Source organism: Calypte anna, chromosome 2 (genome assembly GCF_003957555.1).
Source record: "Calypte anna isolate BGI_N300 chromosome 2, bCalAnn1_v1.p, whole genome shotgun sequence".
Classification (NCBI taxonomy): domain Eukaryota; kingdom Metazoa; phylum Chordata; class Aves; order Apodiformes; family Trochilidae; genus Calypte; species Calypte anna.
The window spans coordinates 91,715,955-91,737,064 of NC_044245.1; the positions used below are offsets into that span (position 1 = coordinate 91,715,955).

At 39.5% G+C, this 21,110-nt stretch overlaps 1 protein-coding gene across 3 annotated transcripts in view; it reads left to right on the forward strand.

The window, feature by feature from the left end:
* Nucleotides 1-21,110, forward strand: part of MBP (myelin basic protein) — a 113,098-nt gene that overhangs the window by 68,961 nt on the left and 23,027 nt on the right. The window lies entirely within an intron of this gene.

Genomic DNA, 21,110 nt, shown 5'->3' on the forward strand with positions numbered 1-21,110 from the left:
TTTAGATACGACCTATTGCTGTGTCTGGAGCCTGTCCTCACTAGCTCTTCCTACTGACACAACTTCTTCAAGAGATTTTTTTTTACTCTGGTGGTAATTTTAAAGCATTCTGCTTGTCTCCAATCCCTTTGCTCTTATTAGTTCAGAAAAAAACAATGCCAGCTCTTACCTGCATGCAATACGTATTTGGTCCTGCTCTGCTTCTGAGTTCCTCGGGGCTGTTAAATTCAGCCAAATCGGGCTCACAGATGCTTGCAGCTTCCCTTGTGTAGGTTGAGACAGCTGTAGTTTGCATTCTAATGAGCCAGTTGATTTAATGAGGATTTTATTCAACTGCATAAAGGTTAGACATTTCTTTCCATAAAAGTAATTGCTGTGAATTTCTTGTGTTGTTTTATTTTGCTTAAAATTAAAATTTAAATCTAGGTATTCCAGCAGGTGATTTTCCAGTGGAAGTTGAGTAGGTTTTTATGGGTAAAGATGAAGGCTAAACATGTTTTTATATTAGAGTCATAGTAGGTAAAAGTGGCTTTGAGCTTAAGATATTTTTTACAGTTGGTTTTTCCCTTTCCACTGCCTTGCAATTAATTATCCTCAGCACTGTGCTCTGTATTCTCAGGTGAGGCATCATCCTGCAGAATTCTAGATTTTATTGTGCTCTTTTTGGGCTGCATTACTCTGCCCAGGTTGAAAATTTTGAAATAAAACTCTGCTTTGCTTTAAAGTATATGACTAACAAAGGCATCCATTCACACAGATGATACCACCGATGCTGTAGGACAGACAGCCTGGTAACATTCCCCTTCTTCCAGCTCATCCCAGTAAAAGAGCCTATGGTGGCTGGCTCTGAGCTGCTTATAGTTAGGAAGCACAGAGTTGGTTTGATTTTACATTTTTGGAGTGCCACAGGGGAAAATGGGGGCCTGTAAGTTTGATATTCAATTTATATTCCTTATACACTGTTATGTGTTCTTCTCTTTCCATCAACTTTATATTTATTCAATTTATATGTCTATATGTAGGTGCCTTGGTCACTGAATTTTCAGATTTTGACTGAGAGAAGTTTTAGAGCTAGTAAAGTAAGTTTGGCACCACTGTTACCAGGTTTACTAACGCTGAAAACCCCAGCACAAGGTGTGCTTTATGCTGTGTAACAGCCACACACATTTACCCCTTCTCAATCTGATTTTCTCATGATGGGGCAGAACCCATGTGATTATGGGTCCAGAATTTAGGTATTTAGGTAGCAACAAAATGCTGCATAACTGTGCTCCCAAGGAAGATTGCAGAGGTGGAAAATTTGTTCTGGTTTACTTTTATCTTGCAGAGGGTTATTTAGCACAGCCACTTTTCCTAATGTCCTGATGAAAGATTTTTTTAGTACATAGACAAGTAGTTTTAATGTCTGCTGACCTTTTTTTTTCCTTAATTGAGTCCTGTGGGTTAGTATTTTGCTTCGGTTTTAAAATTAAACAAATACAAATGAAACGGTGATAAAATGACAGCATCTGTTACAATATGAAACTGGTACAAAATAAAAAGCAGATGTAAAACTGTTAAGTAGGCAATTTCCATGTTGTGTATTTTTAAATTTTTACTCTGAAAAAATTATCAGAAAGCTCATAACCTCTGTATGTTGGAAATAACAAAGAACACTAAGCACAGAGGTGATCTCTGCAGAATATTCTAAAGCATTTTCACATTCACAGCTCAAGCCCTTAAGAAAAAGGTTGTAAATGTAAGGAAAGGACTAGAAAAATCTGGACCATGAAAGCATTAGTAATGCACCCTATGTCAATACATGTTTTGGGAAATTGGAAATGTAAAATAGCTGTTGACATTTGGGAGTTTGTGCAGGGTTTTTTTTTTTTTAAGTTGACAGTCAAAATAATTGATGACAGACTGTATATGAGTTCTGACCTGACTGGCAAAGTTCTGACACCACTAAACTTTCCCAGTTTTGCTGGTAGTTGTGCCTCTACTTGTGTGTTTTGCAGGGATGATGCGGGGACAGCCAGAAGAGATGGCTAAATGGACACATATTCTTAGCAGCTGTCTGTAACACCCAGTTTCACTCAGCTAGGCACTGATTTGATCTTTTGCTACTAATTTTCTAATTTTTTTTTTTTTTTGAGCATGTTGTAATACATGTTTGGAATGGTTGGTTAAGTAAGCAATAGTAGTCCAAAAGCAGAATTTGATAGCAGCTGCTTTGCTGCCAGCTCTTCCATAAAACCCATTTCAAACAAAGCCTATTTTTAGGGTAAAGTGCTCACACACTTGGCTTGTTTGCTTTTAATTTCCATGAGACTTTGCTGCCAAAACAACCTGGTTGTACTACTGGCAAGACTGAAAGTTGGCTTGCTAACAAGTAATGATGTTCATCTTTGATGCAAAGTCATGCAAAAGCCCTTTCCAGAGAGGGAGGCATTTTAAAGTAGTAACCTTTAGCACAATAAAACCACTTAATTTCATTTTTGGAGAGGAGTAATTTTTTAATTGCTCTGAGACAGTATGTATAGTGAAAGAAGAGACATAGGAGTTGGTTTTATTTGTTCTGCCTGCATAGGACAGAAATAGAAGGGAAGCAAAAGAATTGTGCAGGTATGGAGAGTACATTTCTGCTGGTGGGGGGGGCAGGATGTTTCTTTTCTCTGCAGCTGGGTCTTGGTCTGAAACTCATGGCATGTGTCTCACACTGCCCGTGATCATGGGTGGAAAGCTTTGAGTACTTGGCTCCTTGCACTGTTTCTGACAGATACAATACCAGAGTGTTCACATCCTAAGTGGGATAGAAAAGTTGGCTGATCAAGCACATAACTGATCCTGGAATCTAAAGATTTATTTCTGTACTCTGAAATTCTTTCTCAGTGAAGGATTTATTTTACATGTGCACCATTAAAAACAAAGAAATGTTTCTCGCTTCTTTTGAAATTGTGGAAAAACTAGATACAAAGGATCCCTCTAAATTTCAGGACCCCAGGAACATTTTCCCAGATCCTTCTCAGGGCTGAGTCCTGGCGTCTCCCTGCAATCATGTGCGTGCAGACCCTTTGCTTTCTACCTTGCACAACTTGTTGTCCATGTTCCCATGTCCAAGAAGCCTCAATGTGCAGGCTGGGTGACAGAGGATGTTAGAGCTCATTTTCTGCCACATAGCCTTGGCTCAGCTGTATGAGATGAATGTATCCAATATGAACAAACAAAAAGGACAAACTGCTTTTCTACAGTCTGGACATTGAGAGAATGGCAAAAGCTGCCTCCTAATTCTTTAATCATCTGCAGGGATTACTGGCCTTGATCAGTTTTCAATTTGTGTAAAATAGCTGCAAAAAAAAGTGCTTGGATGTTTCCCAAGCATGGACCAGCTTAGCTCTGAATCATGATACTGTGTAATGTGTAGTCTCTCTTACTGTGTAAGAGAAATGAAGCACATAGTCTGTGATATGTATGATTGGTCAGAGCTTCACACAGTTATTTTTAAAGACTTTTTATAGATCGTGTAGGGCAAGCAGTCTTTCTGTAGAAAAGACATTGCTGTAGCTGTTTCTCTGGTATCGTTGGCATCTCTGGCATCCCTCCAGTCAGCATTCAAGTGCAATAGTATTCATTGAGTGTTATGTTTTTCAGAAGCAGAGCCTCTTGCTCTATTTCAATTGGTGGTATGAAACATGAAAAGATGGTTTCTGTGAATAAATTTCCTTCTTCCAGCCACTGACCCTTTTAAATGTATTTCTTTCTTTCACTTTGATTCCTTTCCTGGCTACCACTTGAGGCATATTTGAAAGTTGTTAGCTTATCCTTCTGCAGGCTTTATGCTGCTGGTACTCCTGAGCTATTACTGTTCATGTTTGTGTAGGTGCTGCCCACTATGAGAAGCTTCACTGGCAGAAGGTATCCTGGTTCACTCCTCAGGGAGGTGCCTCTGTGTTTGGAGTACATCTACCCATGCCTTTTGCTGACATTTATTAATTTGCTTAGAGTTTATGTTTTTTAAGGGCATTGCCTTAATTCCTTGGTTCAGGCAGCAAGGAGGTAGGCATTTACTAATTACATGAAATTGGTGTATGTGTACATGCAAGACAGTGCTGACAAAAGGCTTCTGCTTACAGAACTTGGTAGTTTTGTTATTAAAAAATAGGTCTCTATTGTCTGGGAGTCTGGGCGGACTTAAAGCTGCACAGTTGCAAATGTGTTTTTTTCACAGCATGGCTCAACCATGTTGAGATTTGTGGCTGTGTTCAAGACACATCTTGGATATACAGCATTGTACATCTATCCAATTATGTTAAAGTAACATCTAGGCTGGATGTCATAGATCCTGCCACTCATATAAGCACAAGTGGCTCGTAGTGATTGAATATAAGCCAAAATAATCGTAAAGAAAATTATCAGATCTGTACTGCAGTGCAAAGAGATGAGTGATGCTGGTTTTCTGAAGACAATGAATTTGGTTTGCTGCTTAGTGATGAGATTGACAGTTGATAGTTAGCATTTAGCTATGCCCATACAACTTCCAAGGACTGCACAGACTGTGCACTAGTTAAATGTGAACTCAGCTTTCAGTTCATTTTCATTGTATTCATGAAGCTTGAAGCCTTTTATTACACGCAGCAGACCTGGCAATGAAAGAAGATGTAACCAGCATGACTTCAGATGACAATCATCTACTCAAACTGTAGCAAATCATGAGTTAGATTTGTATGAAAAAGAGTAAATGGCCAGATAATGGCATGGTACAGCTCCAAATCAAGTCATCTTGTACCTTTTTCTCAATGTCTGTATGGATCACAACAGACTGCTTGTACCATCAGTGTAAATGCAGGATAATTTGACAGTTGCTGATTTCAACCAGGTTGTGCCAGCCACGTGCAAAAAATAATTTTCTTCCTTTCAGGTATGTGAAAAATATTTTCTTTGCCAGAATAAAAAAATGGGATTTCAGAAATGGGGTGTATGTTCTTCTATTCCAAATATTAGGTTTCTCCTAGTTTCTTAGTTGCTTGATAGCCCTTTCTTATTTAATGCCACAGAAGAATTGTCAAGAGGAGATGTGGGTAGGGAGGAGGGGGTTTGTTTCACTAAATGCCTCTGTATGGCACTTTCTGAAAGGCCAGAAGTCAGAGCTGGAGGATTTTACAGGTGCAACTTTTATCTTGGTTTGTAAATCAGTATGCAATTGCTTTTTTACACTTTTGTTCCTCAGGCAATACTGTCCTCACTGGGCTTTTTGCTGAGGGAAGGGATATCCTTGGGGTTCAGTCCTTTCTCTTAGGTATCTTGTTTTATTTATGTAGTTAGGATAATTCAATGTAAACTGAAGACAGTTCTATATACTGAAATTGCAGGTGGAGATGAGGTGGAACCCTCTGGTTTTCTTACACTCATCAGACTGGGCACAGATTAGTTTTCTTTCAGTAATTTTTGAAGGCCAAAGACAGTGAGGACTCCAAATAAATGCTTTTTTTTTTTTAATGTTTTTAGACTGTCAGGGAGCAGCAGGAGTGGCCTGGTCTGCCCAGAGTGGGGGTCAGCTGGGACCCAGGGTGACAAGCAAGGGAGGCACCTCAGGTATCCAAGCAAGGGGATCTCTGCACAATATAAGGCTGTGCCTGACCAAAAGCCAAGAGATGAGCCTCTACTCCAGCCACCTGAAAGGCTTCTCACAAGTCCTTCCCTAAACTGGGCTGTTTCCCAATAGTTTGAGCCTGTGTTACAGCCACCCCATAGAGGGGATGGCCTTGGACATGGGCAAATAGAATCCCAGATATGTGGGAAGGTGACCTTGAGCCATGGTTTTTGTTTGTTTATTGTTTGTGGGGGTTTTTTAAAACTATTTTTCACAGCTATAAAAGATGGGTTAGCTTTCTTCCTTTTTATTTTTTTTGTGGATGCCTCTTTTTATACCATGCTCTCTTAATTGCAGTAGCTAAGGCTTTTGATGGGGGTGAAATTGAGACCCTCAGTAAGCCATGAACACAAATCTGGAGATACACAGGCAGTTTTGCTGCTGCCTCTTCCAGCACATTAGGCTTCTACAGTTTTTAGGACCCCCTTGGCAGGCTGCTATCCTGGTTTTGCAGGATAACCAAAGTGATTCACTATGATGGACTACTTCCTAAATTGAGAACTGAATGAAACTGCAAGGGCTTTGTAAATAGATTGCATTATTTATATATTTCAGAGGGATACTGAATAATTTTCTGGAACAGTACAGACTGAATAGGGAAGACTTCTTATTTTGCCAGTTACAACTTTTGACTACAGAAGTGCCCTTAGAGCATTTACCTGGGAAATAAATTACCTTTTCTTTTCAGATATAAGATATATATGCCCACAGAACCTTTTTACCTTTTGTGAGGTTTCTGCACGGCTTCCTATGAGGCAGAAAAATGAAAACTTCCTGCTGAGAAAGCTGAGGCAGAGTTTTTGGTTTATTTTGGAAACATGCAGTGGTTCGCGAGTGGTGCTCCTGCCTAGATGGATGTGCAGCCACTTTTCTTGTCTTTTCATGTCCAAATGGAGCATTGTTTAGAACTACTGACTGTCCAGCCTTTTGCAGGCAGGCACAAGTCTGCTGCACCTGAGGAACCACCAGCTGAATGAAGGCTGTGAATCTCGGGTTAGCGTAGCATCAAACCCACTCCAGTCATCTGCATCTTGTTAGCTGGGGTGGCCATGGCACTGAGGGCTGTGACATGACTTCTGCTAGCCTAGGGTGTGAGGGGAGCAGTCTCTGCCCTTGAAAGGCATTGCCTGACTTCCTTGGGCTGCATCTTCACTTAGGCTAAACAGAATGTGTGGTATATCCTTCAAATACTCGTGCTGCCCCGTGATATTCCTTTAGGTGATGCCTGTTGAATCACCTCAGGCTTTTCATAAATTGTTCTAAAAGTGGTGGTTTTCTTCATTCTCACAGTTGCTGGCTGGATTAAGAGGAACATAGCCAAATTGCACTGTGAAAAATGTGTTTATAGCATTTCTTGCCTGTTCACAATATTTCAAATCATGAGTTTCTCTATAGTACTGTCCTTTTAGTCTTCAGAATAATCATTCTTTTTGCTGAGTGAGTTTTCTTCACCACAGAGAAAGTGACTATAGGCATACTTAAACAGCAAAATAAAGTTTGTGAATTCTTTTTTCTCCCTTTCTTCTTTTTTTAATAACAGTAACTCCCACAAACTGGTACAAGGCTTGGTACTGTGCAAGCAGTTTTTCACTCTTAGACTGCTGCTACTGAAAAGCAGATATTGTGTAAAGTACCATTGATCACTGCCACGGTTTTATACAGTTTGTCACCATTGTTCTTCATATAGCATTGAGTCACATTTAGAACTATGGTACAGCTCACAAATGTTCAGCAAGGAAAAAAGAAAGTGGTGTGTGTGTCCCAGCTTTAAAAATAGACCCTTGATATTTATATTCAAATATCAGTAATTTTTAGTGTGTAGAAAATATGTCTAAGGTGACCTGTATAGATAAGAACAGGTTTCTTAATATGTTTAGAAGTAAATAACATGGTTTGTAATGATGGAGAGTGGGATATTTCTAAAGACCTGAATAGCTGATATTAGATACTGAAATATGAAAGCAGAGATCTAAAATGCTGTTCCAGCAGATGGTAACTTTAGAGGCAGAAATGGACTTTTGTTCTTTGTCTTGTTTTACTTTACTGGGAAATCCCCAAATTATTAATTTCCTGGGGGGTTGTTGTTTTTTTTTCTCAGAGTATGTTGTGTCTTAGATAAAATCCAGCTGGAACACTAGGTCTGTGTATATATTTGTCTTTAATTAAAGAGGTAAATTATATAAAGTTTGGTAGTTTTTTGAGACTGGTATTCCTGTAGTGCCACAGAATTCATTGTGCTCTTCTAGATATGCTGCCAAGGCCCATTACCCTGTGCTTTTGCCACAGAGAATCCTGAAGCTACTACAGGATTCAAATTTTCTTGAGGTTTGATATATTTCTTCTAATATAACACTGATTTAAACAAACTGATGAACATGCTTTGGGGATTCCACCAGGAATTTTGCTTTTGTTTGACACATTTTCTGTGCATTGGTGGGGATGCTGACTGACATTACCATCACTGCTGGTTAGCACTGTGAATATGTTACTGTCTTTCCCTAATCTAAGCATGCCTCAGCTTGTATATATAAACTAATCTGCAATCATTGGTATAATGTGTGAGGAAAGATAGGACTGAGACCCTAGGAAGTGTTTCTTTCAAAGATGAAACAGCCTGAAATATTGGTAGCTGGAAACACTGAGCACTTGCTGGAGATGCGAGAGGTTTAATTTTGTAGAGAGAAAGCAAAGCATTCATGTGAGGCTTTTTATTAGTTTTTATCTTAAAAAAAAGAAACCTATGAATTGACAGCAATTTTTAGTTTAAAGGAAATTTTCCTAGTGTGCATGTTTGTACCTGGGAATCCAGCAAAGGGAAACAGACTACTTTATTTTGCGTGTTTTGGGCAAAACATTGATCAGATAAGTAAAAAGAAGTGAGATAAATTAAATCAACTGCTATAATGAAGACCACTGAATGCTTAATAGAGGGACTGGTCTGTGATGACCTATGGCTTTTATGTTCAACCATGTTTGTCTGGAGCATGTGCGAGAAGGTTTGAACTTGGCTCTGTAAGGAGGTTTGGTAGCGGTATAAAGCAGGTGAAAAGTGAGGTATCTTTTTTCTGCAAGCAGACTTGAGAACAAAAGACTTAATTTAAAAGAATCTATCTTGTTGAAATTGAAACAAGTAAAAATGAACATGGGAAGGTGAGACAGCTAGAGAATTTTTGGTTTTCTCCTTTCAGTCAGTAGACAAAAAGTACATGTACATGTGTATATAAATAGTATGTTATAAAAGTATGCTGTTCTTACTGATAGACTTTACAGTGTAAAATTCAGTCATGCACTAGATTTACAAATAATTCCAGCAAAGAACAGCAGCTGAGCTGCATTTAAAAATTTTAAATTAGTGGAAGTTTGCCACCTCTGTGCTAAGATCATCTCCTGTTTGTCCTTTGATCTTCTAGCAGAAGAATATTGAGCAGGTAGTGATTGCCCATGATGTGTGCTGGGATTTAGTCCATGGAAAGAGCCTGCAATAAGTCTGTGCACCACACTTTCATCCGCTTTAAGAATGCTATGAGACTTGGAGCTTGACTTCTTTGTAGTAGTCCCTCCTTCCAGAGGGAAGCCACACTAACACTGTGCTAGGCTTCAGGGAGTTATCAGGATCATTTTGGACTGAACTGCTCATGCCTTATGTCACAGAGAAGCTGTACAACTTCTGGTTGTCCTCCAGTATATGGCAAACAAGACAACTTTGAATAGATGCATGGGCAGAGCATATTTGCCTTCAGTCTAGCAAACACCATGTAAATTTGTCTCTTAGAAATGTGAGATTTCATACGCTGCAGATGGTACCAATGGGCCAGGCTACTTTGGTAATCATGCACTTTTGTCCCTTCCTTTAGTGGATCTAGAAATTTTTGTTCTCATTTTCTATACCACCTGGAGAGATGACCTTTTTGTAAAATGAAATGGTAAGAAAGCTATTTGTAATTGGGACATGGAGGAGGCATCACTGCATGACTGTTGTGTCAGCACAGCCATTTAAATTCCCCTGGGAGGGATGAGAAATCACTTCTTTCATGTCAGAAAGAAGAAACTTCCAAAAGCTGCTCACTGTGTTGCACCAAGCAGGTTCCACTTACAGTTGGGTAAGAGAACTGTGGTCAGATGGTGATCTGGCAGTGCTCCTTTAGCAGAGCTGTAGAGGGTTGATGGGGCACTGGTAGAAGGATGCATCTGAAATGACCCAGTCAGCTACTCATTTATATAGTCAAATGTCAGTAATCCAGAACAGCAGAAGGACTGGAGAAATGGCAAAAGCCCAGGTAGCATTTATTTTCCAAGTCATAACCCTCTGAATTGAGGCATTTTGTATTAATTCCTGGTATGAGAAGATGTACATGGGTTTTAAGTATTGGACAGTGTAAGGAGAGGTAGCACTTTAATTGATTTAGAAGTGAGTATGTGTTGTCTGCTCATTCTAGCTTCTGACAGCTCTAAATGGTATTGGGCAGGTGGGCTTTGTGGCCAGGAGAGATTTCAGAGGTGAATTGCTGCACAGAGGTAATTTGAATTTGGTCCAGAAGAAGCCTGCCAAAGCTTTCAGCAGTATGGTGCAGGATCTCTGTGTCTGTGGGTGTGAGATTGGTGGCATGGCAAAGTGTTTTTGAATAGTAGCTTTGGTCCAAGAGGCTAATGAAAAAGAGGAGTCAGGAGGGAAGGTCTGGCAACTCGTATGGATCACAGAGTTGTCAGAGAGGGAGAGGGTGCCTGACATGGGAGAGCAGCAGGATGGAGTGACAAATGGGAAGTGCAAATACTATTTTTCAGAGTGGGATGACTTCCATCCAGACACCTAAGGCTGTGGATTTGGCAGCTCACAGAAACATGGAATTGTCAAGGTTGTAAAATACTTCTAAGATAGAGTCCAACCTTCAACCCAGGAAAAAAACCACCATGCCCACTACAGCATATCCTGAAGTGCCACATCTGTAAGGTTTTTGAATATGCCCAGGGATGGTGACTCCACCTCCTCTCTGGGCAGCCTGTTCCAGTGCTTGACTACTCTTCCAGTAAAGAAATTGGTCCTAGTATCCAGCCTAAACCTCCCCTGGTGCAGCTTCAGGCCATAATGCATCAGTGCATTATTTTTTGGGGTAGCTACAAGCATTCATATTTTTTATTTAACGTATGAAGAACTTTTATACATTAATTCAGGCTGTATTTACTACTGTGCAGTGGTTAGGTTTGGGTAGTTGGTCTTGGAAAAACTGGACACACATGAACAGTCTTATTCTATAGGACTGAAACACTGTTCACATAAACAGAGGCTTGTAGCCTCATGCTTTGAGTAGTTTTCCTGTGGGCACAGTTAAGAAACAGTGTTTCTTAAAGTTAGCATTTTTGGTAACGTATAAATTGCAGAATAAAATATAGTTGTAATACTTCCCAAATAGTAATCTGCCACTCAGACACTTAATCCTTGGTCAAGAAAAAACATCAATGTTATAAGCCCTCTTTTAGTGAGGCTACATGATGGGTTTTAAAAGAAACTATTCTGCAGCTGTTTGTTTGTTGCTTGGTTTGTTTTGGTTTTTTGCACTGCTTATCATGCTCTGAGCATCTTCCTTTTTAACCAGATGGTGTCCTCTCCTCACTTGTTTCACCAACATTTCTTTTTCTGCTGGGTTAAATGCCCTGTTTGTCTATGGTGTTATGAAAGAAATCTAATTGTAATAATGTGTATTTTGTTGCAGTGATGGAACTAGGTTATTTTTCAGAAAAACGCAACTGATGTGGAAAATATAAGACTAAAAGTTGTTGCAAACTCTGAAGTAAGTGACAGCCATCTTGTGCTGTTACTTTGGGGGTGAGTGGGATATGTACAGGTCTTTCAACCTAATGACTATTCACGCTTAATGTGACTGTAGCAGAAATGATGAACAGTCAAGCAATCTTGTTTAATACTAGTCAGCTGCACAATTTTTACAAAAGCCGAATGCTGATGGATCAAACAGGTGACTTAATTCTTTCTGCTTTAGTACATGAAATTGTTCATGACAAATGATGTCCCAGCTCACTTTCCTGTGGGAGGATCCTTTGTGAGATACTCAGGAATAAAACAAACCCATATATTCTAGTAACACAAAGACACATTTCTCTTTGAAACCGGTGGGTGGATAAAATTCTTCAGTTAAGTTTTTAAAAACTCTCTGCGGGCTGTGTGGAGAATTGCCACATGCTTCTCATAGATTCCAAATTTCTGCCATAGCCAAGTCCCACTGTTTTCAACCACAGGCTTTTTTGTTTTCTGTAGTCTCCTTTGTAACACTCAGCAAATGGAGGCAGTGCCAGAAGTTCTGGAGAACAAGAAAGAGAGGCTGCAGGCTGGGCCTACACTGCTGCATTCCCGTGGGGGCTTTGTTTCAGCTCTTCATTGTAAATCAGGGGCACAGATAACCAAGTGTCCAACTCTGTGAAAACATTCAGAGTATAAGGCATTTCATGCAATCAAATAGATTGGTTTTAATTACAATCTTGAGATCAAAAATTGTTTCCCCCCCCAGGGGATATTTTTAACTCTTTTGTATTGCCTCTTTTACTTGTCTGTTTCTTTACTTAAATATGCTTGTAAGCATACAACACTTCCATGCAACCATGAGGCAAATAACAAAGTCCAGAGAAGTTTTGGTTTTGCTATGGTTTGTGTCAGGTATTCCCAAATAGCTGTCCATGGATCTGGACAAGGCAGTTAGGGAAAGGCAGCAAAATGCTCATCAGAAAACTTTTCTGGAAGACCTCAGAAGACCTCAGAAGCTACAAGTAACTCATAATTTCATCTGAATTAGAGAAATATAGATACTCTATAAAACCTCTCTAGAACAGGGGAAGAGGAGGAAATTAAGCTCAGTGGAGTTATAAACAATGTGTAACACAGGCCCTCCAGCTAATTTCTTGCCTGCTGGATTTGGTCTGACTTTCTGGGTAGATTTAAGAAAAAAAGGTCTGTTGTTGTCTGTTTTACACTTCAGCATCATCTGTAATGGGAGAATGCATGGAGCTGGTATGCAATTACTGCTAAAGTTCCTATGGTTTGAAATGCATAGCTATCTGACTTGCTTTGATCTCTTCCTTTTGATGTGGCCATAGCAAACATGGCTATTTGAGAGGCTTTTGTGGCAGCTGCCACTCCTCATTTTGCTACTTTAATCGAGCATCTGTGTGAAGACCTCAGTTTCTTCACTAAGAGAGGAAAGAGGATAATTAATTAAAGACAGAAATAATATAGAACGTACGAGTTGGAGGAAGGTATGATGTTTTTTATCTCCAGCATGTCCAAAACCTGGCTGCCAGAGAGCAGCCCCTTGCAGTGGGTGACAGGACATTAACACATTTCAGTAACCACACATGCTGCCTGTTTATATCCAGACTTTGGGCACAGGCTGCGGCATTGGGCTGTGTACTTGCACAGACTGCAGGTGTTTTCACATCTCTGACATGCAGCTGCTAGGAGGTGTGTGTGGCTCAGTGAAAAGTGTGACAGTTTACTAGGAGTTTTCCAGCAAGAGGACCCTGGGTGATGGTATATCAAAAATTTCTGGCTCAGATAATATGACTGCTTTTTTACACAGTGATGATAATGTAAAAGTTGCCCTGAGTGGAATAGTAATGACAGGCACAACCTGTAATGAATATACAGTGTATTTTTCGTTTTGATTTCATATTTATTTTATAGAACCTTCTCAAATCATTAAATTATCAGCAAAACTAAAAATTATGTGCTGCTTTCAAATTCTTGAGATCAGACTTAGGCATGCTTATTAGTGTGTCACCATTCTAGATTCTAGCTACACGTTGGTTAAAGAAAGCCGAGTACTGAACTTTCAATTGGGTCACAACAACCCCATGCAATGCTCCAGGCTTGGGGAAGAGTGGCTGGAAAGCCACCCATGGGAAGGGGGTCTTGAGGGTGTTGGTTGACAGGTGGCTGAATGTGAGCCAGCAGTGTGTCCAGGTGGCCAAGAAAGCCAACAGCATCCTGGTTTGTATTAGAAATAGTGTGGGCAGCAGGAGAAGGGAAGTGACTGTTGTCCTGTGCTCAGCACTGCTAAGGCCACACCTCAAGTACTGTGTTCAGTTCTGGGCCCCTCATTACAAGAAGGACATTGAGGTTCTGGAGCAAGTCCAGAGAAGGACAATCAAGCTGCTGAAGGGAAGGGTCTGGAGCACAAGTCTTACAAGGAGTGTCTGAGGGAACTGGGGTTATTTAGCCTGGAAAAAAAGGAGGCTAAGAGGAGGTCTTAATGCTTTCTACAGCTACCTGATAGGAGGTGGTAGTGAGGTGGGTTTTGGTCTCTTCTCTGTAGTGACAGGCAGCAGGACAAGAGGAAATGGACTCAAGTTGTGTCAGGGGAGATTTAGAATAAGTATTAGAAGAAACTGGAACAACCTGCCCAGGGAGGTGATTGAATCCCCATCCCTGGAGGTGTCTAAAAGGCATGTAAATCTGGTGCGTAGGAACACGGTTTAAGCACTGGATTTGGTAGAGTTAATGGTTGGACTTGACAATCATAAAGGTCTTTCCCAACCCAAACAATTCTGATTCTATGTAATTTTATAGTTTGCCTCAGTATAAATATGGCTTTGAAACAGTAGCTGCCATATTGAAAGAAGTGTATTTGTTTTCACCAGATTCTGTGGGACCCATGTAAACTGGTACTGCTTGTGCAAGCAATGCATACACTGGGCCTTGTCTATTAAAGCTAAAAGTCCTTTCTTGTTCCCCCAGCAAGGGGTTGATGATATTGATTATACATATCTCAACAGTGACTCTATGTAGTAAAGAATGTTTCTGTCAGATCTTCTCTCATATTGGCAGCCTTTGGGATAAACTATTATATGGGTAGGTTTTTCCATTTCTGCATCTTGCACTCTGAGAATTATCTTTCATGAAACTGAGGGAAGTCCTGAAAATGGTACATTCTCAGGATGATGGCAAGACCTACTGTCTGGTACACTGAGGGAACCAAGAAGAAAGTGTCAAGTCAGCTTGGAAGGTTTATTCATCACAGTGTCAAAAGAACAGCACTAGTGTTACAGAAACCTTTGGCAGCCAGCAAGTTTTTCATTGATTGGCCCCTTGGAAAGGAGGTTGCTAGTCATTTCAAGAGAGATTTTACTGGCTGTCTTACCTAGTAAAACAACTGCTTGTGAATTGATGCCAAAGTATGTCAGTGCTCATGGCTTTATTTTTTTTCTCAGCAGATCTGGAACATATTTTAGGTTAGTATCAGAAATGAAGTGAGAGAAATTGCACTTATTTTTTCATGCTATAGTAACTAGTACCTGAAAGAATTCTCCTGTGCAATTTTTACTTTTTTTCCCTACAGTATACTTTTATGCAAAAAAAAAAAAAAAAAAAAAATGTTCTGACTGAATGGATGCAATATTTATTTCCTTCAAAATATGAGCATAAATACAGTAGGCAAACTCTCGCTCCTGTCTCCTGCTAAACCTGCAGAGACAGGTTATTTCCATAATAGCATGCAAACTGGCACTTCCCTTCTCTCCATTGAAACCTTTTCGTGTTTTCAGGTGAGCTCTGCTATAATGCCAAGCTCTGCTTCCTCAGTGTCTGCCCTTCAGTGGGAGGAGGCCAAGGAGGGCTTGGAGAGATGAGATCTTTCATGAGTCTGAAAGCAACTGCACTAAGACTTTGGTATTAGCAAAGGTCTAGCAATTAATAGATCCTCTTGGATCTATGGGTTTTCAGTCCAGCAGTATCTCTATGGGGGCATAATGCTGCCTGCAGAAAACATTTAGGAACTCCAGAAGTATTCCAGAAGGCATCAGGGATTTGGGAAAAGCAGCATTTGTCAGGTTCTTTTAAAATTTTAAGTGGAAGTTTCATTCATCTGGCCACAGTAGTGCAGTCGTAATGTCGTCTTTAAAAATGTGCTGTCTTTACCAACAGAAATTAAATCCTTTTCAGCAGGCTTAGACAGTGATCTTTATTAAACCAAGAGGTAGTACAGAACTAAACTTGGTCTTTTATTAAACTCAGTTCAGTAGAAGTAAATACAACTCTGTATGTGTAATATATGCAGCGAGGGAGGGAAGTCAAAGGAGTGCATGTTATGCTTAGCAGATGGCTTCTCATTTTTGTGGAGTTTTGATATGGAGTTTGATTATCCCCTATGAAAAAGCTGAGTTTCTTGTGAAGAAAATTATTTTCCTTCAGGAAAAAATATTCTCTACTCTGAAACTATAGAGGAAAATTTGCCTTTGACAAGCTTTGGGCAAGGAGGGAGTGAGGAAGGAAGGAAGGAGAGTGATCGGTAATGGAAGAGATCTCTTGGCAAACTGCAGTAGGAGTGTTAAACTCCGTGAATCTGTATTATGAGACACACTGGCATTTCTCTCTGCATTCATTCTGCTAGCAAATGGGAAAAAATGTTTGTGTAAAGGCTAAATGCATCAGTGGATCAGTTCCAGTTGTGTTCAGAGCTATGACCAACTGTTTGTTTCACAATTACCCTTCATGCTATCTATTCCAAACAGAAATATTTGTTCAAAATTTATTTCCAACAGTTTGACAAGCATCAGACAACCCCAGTAATTAGATCAGTGAAGTGAACTGTCTGATGGCATGTTGCCTTCTAACCATTATTAGTGAAGTTAGGCTGAGAGCCTTTTTTTGTCTGCAGTGTCATATCATAATGAGGATAAAACAAGCTTTGCAGTTCAGATTTAACAATGCAGATGTAATTCGTTCCTCCCTCTATCCAAATACATTCGTAGTGAAGCCTAATGGCTGGACTCACTCTATTTTGCTGCTAGCTGCACTGCAGCAAAAGTCCAAACCAGGAGATGGGTTCTACCTCTCACTGGTGCTCAAGGGCAAAAATGAAAGCATTTTCGTCAGGTAACTCCTATATTTTCTAAGCTACTCAGTAGATGACCAGGAGATCAGTAGCCTTGTTCACTGAACCTTTCTCTGCACCTGTTTACCTGTTTGCACTCTTTCTTTCATCCTTTTTTTTAACTTATAGTCTGGTCAACAGATGCTCCCACAGCATGCTAAGCTGGGCAGTGCTCCTTGGTGGCATCTCCAGCAGTAGACATCTGTCTGGAAGCCCAGACTGGCCTTGGTGTTTCTGACAGATGAGCTGTACTGGTCTGCAGGATGAACAGTTTTCATTTCTTAATTTCAGTTAAATTTCTCTGATTTTTATTTGATCCTGGCTCTGGTAGTAGATGACAGTGTGCAGTTACTGCTGCATGTTCAGACCTCCTCCTTTACGGATGAACCCAAAACTCCATTGTCCCATCTCCTTAAGAACCTCAGAGTTTGAGGCAAGGTATGTGGTAGTGCAGGAGAAACGGGGGTGTCTGACTTTGTAGCAGTATCCAGAGGCAGAATTAAACTAAGGCTGCCAGCAGTGCCTTATGGCTGTAACTCCTGCAAAACAATTCCTTAAGGTCCTTTTTCTAGAGAACTTAACTGAATAAAAAGTAAAAGCAAAACGTTGGGAAACAGTTATCTTAATGCAGAGTTGGAACCATCAACTGCAGCTCATATGTAGTGATGATGGATGTGCTTTTTCTGAAATGTACATTCTTTCAAATGTCCTGATATTAGCAGGAACATTACTAAAAGTGATGTGATCTGGAATAGTGGTTTTCTGCCTCTTAAAAGATGCAGGGCAAACTATTACTACTAATTTACACGTATGCCTTACTACTATAGCTTACTGAAGATCCTGAAATCCTAGGTGTTACAAAGCTCAGTAATTTTTAGGTTTAACCTTTTGCTGTTCACATAAAGAAAAACAGGTAAGCTAGTGCAAAATTCAAGACTTTTAATTTAATTTTTTAGTTTTAGCATTTCAGGAAACATTGACATACATTTGGCTCAGAATTGAGAAATGTACTGTTATATTTAACTATCTGTTTGTTTCCTTATAGAAGGCTTGAGAGCAAAAAAGTAGAGAAGGGCAAATATCCACTTGTATTTCAAATAATGACAAGCACTGCTTTCGAAATATACATGACTTAAGCTAAAATGAAAAGTTGATTCAAAAGGTCCCTAAAGTTAAGCGGGATAATTTTCATTTTCATTCCCTGAGAAAAGAAGGCAAACAAAAATGAGATCAGTAGTCAGTCACAGCAATCTGTAGTTACTATAAAATATATTAAATATTCAATTTGATTGTAACAAGTAAATAACACTTAAGATTTCATACAAATATTCAAGCTGCTGTAATGTATTATTTCAACCATTATTTGCAATATGCTGTGACTGTTGAATGAAGCCTCTCTTGAGAAGCTAAAGTAGGGGAATGTGCTTCAGCTTTTATCAGCTTCATTTTCCTCATTTATTTTGCAACGTGTGGAGAGAGAAGCAATAAGAATGTGAGAGGAATTACAAGTATCTGCAAGAAAGCAAGACTGAAAAGGAGTGGGAGGAGGTGAAAAAAATGAGGTCCTTTTTTTTCCTTTTTATTTTAAACTTAACACGTTAAAACTTTCAGCTTAACAGCCTCTTTCCAGGTTGTCCTCTGTATGGAAAAAGACTTCAGACTTCCCTGTTCACAAGGAGGGACTTAGAGCAGCTTTACTAAGGATCCATAAAAAGCATAATTGTATCCCAGGACTCTCCATCAGACATTGTACTTTGTATAGAACAGGTTTCTATGGTCTTGATAGTAGCTTTTTTTTGAACTACAGGAGGGAGAGGTCCCAGCTAATTATAGACTTCTGTAAAAGTGTTTTGATTTTCTAGAAATGGGATAAACTATTAAACTTAATATTAAAGGCACAGTGGTTTTGAAAATACTTATCCAAGCCTATGCAGTGGGAGGTTTGATTTAATATTGTTACATTGAAAGCACCTTTGGAATTTCTGTTTTGTTTCATTAACAGAGTGTTCAGAATTTTTGGTCCATCCATATTCCTTCATTTTGGGAATCACTGTGTATACAGGGGTACAAATGGCTGTGTTCACTCTGACCAACACGCACAGGAAAAACTGTGCCAGCAGCAGGATCCAGGGCTGTGTAGAGCACAGGGAAGTGGAAAGGTGGTGATGCTTTTGGAAGTGGCCCTCAGGGCCAAGTGGAGTGCCAAATGCCTGCTCGGCTTCTCACTTCCTCCTGCTGCTTTTGGGCTAATTTGAGGATGTGTGCAGCTTGCAATGACTTTACCCACTTAAATGTAAGTAGACAACGCTTTAATAGCCTTCTGGTAATGCCTTTGGTGCTGCCTTCTGCTGCACTTACTCCTTAACCCATTTCACAAGGGTTTAAAAGAAAAAGAAAAACAATAATACCTGAAGACCACCTCTTTCCTATGTAGCTTCTCTTCTACAAGTGATATGGTACAGAAACAGTTTTCTGTTTTAGCAAGAGAGCTTCATCTTGCAGGGAGAAACAAACAAACAACGAGTATCAGTATCGCATGCACAGAATTTCAAAAGGGTTTTAATAGAAGTCATCTAAATACTTTTTTCTAAATGAACAGGTAAGAGTATATTAGCATGCTCCATTAATTCTGGATGTCCTTAAGACTATTAATCAAGTGACCTCCAAATGCACTTGAAGACTGGGATTAGTTAGCTCAACTATTAACAATATCTCTCTGCTATATATTTTGAACTATCTGTTTGTTGCCTTATAGAAGGCTTGGGAGCAAAAAAGTAGAGAAGGGCAAATACCCACTTGTATTTCAAATAATGACAACCACTGCTTTCTAAATATACATATTAGAGAAGACTTAAGCATGCAGAAAATCTAGAGGAAAACTTCAATGTGTGCTTTCGTTACTGAAGTAAAGCATACAGAAAGATTTCTACTTTATAGCTCACTGCGTATGCATTGGGAGAAGCTACTTTTGTGGCAAAAATACCCTTCTTTGTTGCTTACCAATACCCGTATTCAGTGACACAAAGAACAACTGTTGTAAAAATTATTAGTATGCAGATGCTCTGGTGTTTTGTTAATGCATTTAATTAAATACAATAGCTTTTTTGTTTGTTTTTCTTTTTCTGTCCTTGAATGGATTTTTATTATGGTATAGAAACTAAGCTTAGAGTTGCTATTTTAAATGTTTTGGAGTTTTACAGTGTGTCATGTATTCATGTCAGTTACTTTCTCTTTTGTACAAGTAAGAAAATAATTTGGGAGCTTTAATGGTTTATAATAACTTTGAAAGTATCTTCATAGGAAAACAAAAAGTCCCAAAGTTGCCAGCAAATATTTCCTATGCTCCACTGGTGAGGTCTTCAGTGACAGTTAGTGTTGGTTAAATAATAGTATTCCCAAAAAATACTTTCAGGTGTTTTAATCACAGAAAATATTCTCACTGCTCCCCAACATTTTCTAAATAGTTTTCACAGAAGAAAAAGTTGCACAGCAAAACTGCACATGAAAAACTGTACCAGGCTGATTACAACAAATCATAACTTAAGTACCAAAATATATTTGCAGAAGCCATTGTTAACTATTTTGTGTCATTATCCATAAAGTTGTTTCAGAGTTGTTCTCAGCCTCAGAAGAGGTTTCTTTAGTGCCCTACGGGTGAGTGAAATCATATGAAATGATAGTGTGGAGCCTAAAATTGCTGTGGTGAATCAGCAGTGTACTTGAGCTCATAGTATTTTGAAAAGGTAACATTATTTGCCAGATCCTATCCCTCCCTTGGCAACAAGAACCAAATCAAATGGGGATGTAATGAGGAGGGCCCTAAAGGTAACGTATGAGTAACTGTAGCTTATTTCTGAAATGCTGAGTCCCATTAACTCCAAAAAATGTTTTAACACAGAGTGTGTGGGATGTGTCCGCTCTGAAGGTTCCTTCTCAAACAATGACCTACTAATACTCTTTAGTGTTCTGTGGAAATAAGGCATACTCCCCAATAGGAGCAGTTTTCTTTAGAACAGTGGGAATAATGATGTATATAAAAACCGCCATAGATCTTTTTTGTCGCTGATAGAAGGAGCTACTACAGGTTAAGGTTCAAGTGTGCTGCAGCTGATTCTTTTCAGATATTGCACCATGTGCATCAGAACACAACAGTGGAGGAGGCAGCAGACATTTCGCTTCCACCATCACCATCTGTCTCGTCATCTTTCTTGGCTAAAAGCTCATCAGTTTCTCATAAGTTTTTGGTCACTTTTCACAAGCATTAAATGCAAATCACCAAGTTTTGCTCTAGGCCTTCAGCATCAGCGCTGGGACATTGTACGTCAAGTGCCAGGAACTTACATGGAGAAAATCTGTCATGGGAGCTCAAGCAGGAATTGCAGTTCAGTGTCCTCTGTCTTCTTGAGGAGACAAAAATTTAAATAATTAAAAAAACTTCCCCTCATCACACTTGTTTGATAAATATTAAAGTTACAGCGAGGAATTCCAAATGGGGATAAAACCTTCAGGCACAAAAGCTCTGACGTGGTGGAAAGGGAATGTGTGCCTGAGGAGGCACAGTCCTACAATGTCACTTTAATTATTTATTTTCTCTCCCTATTTTGGAG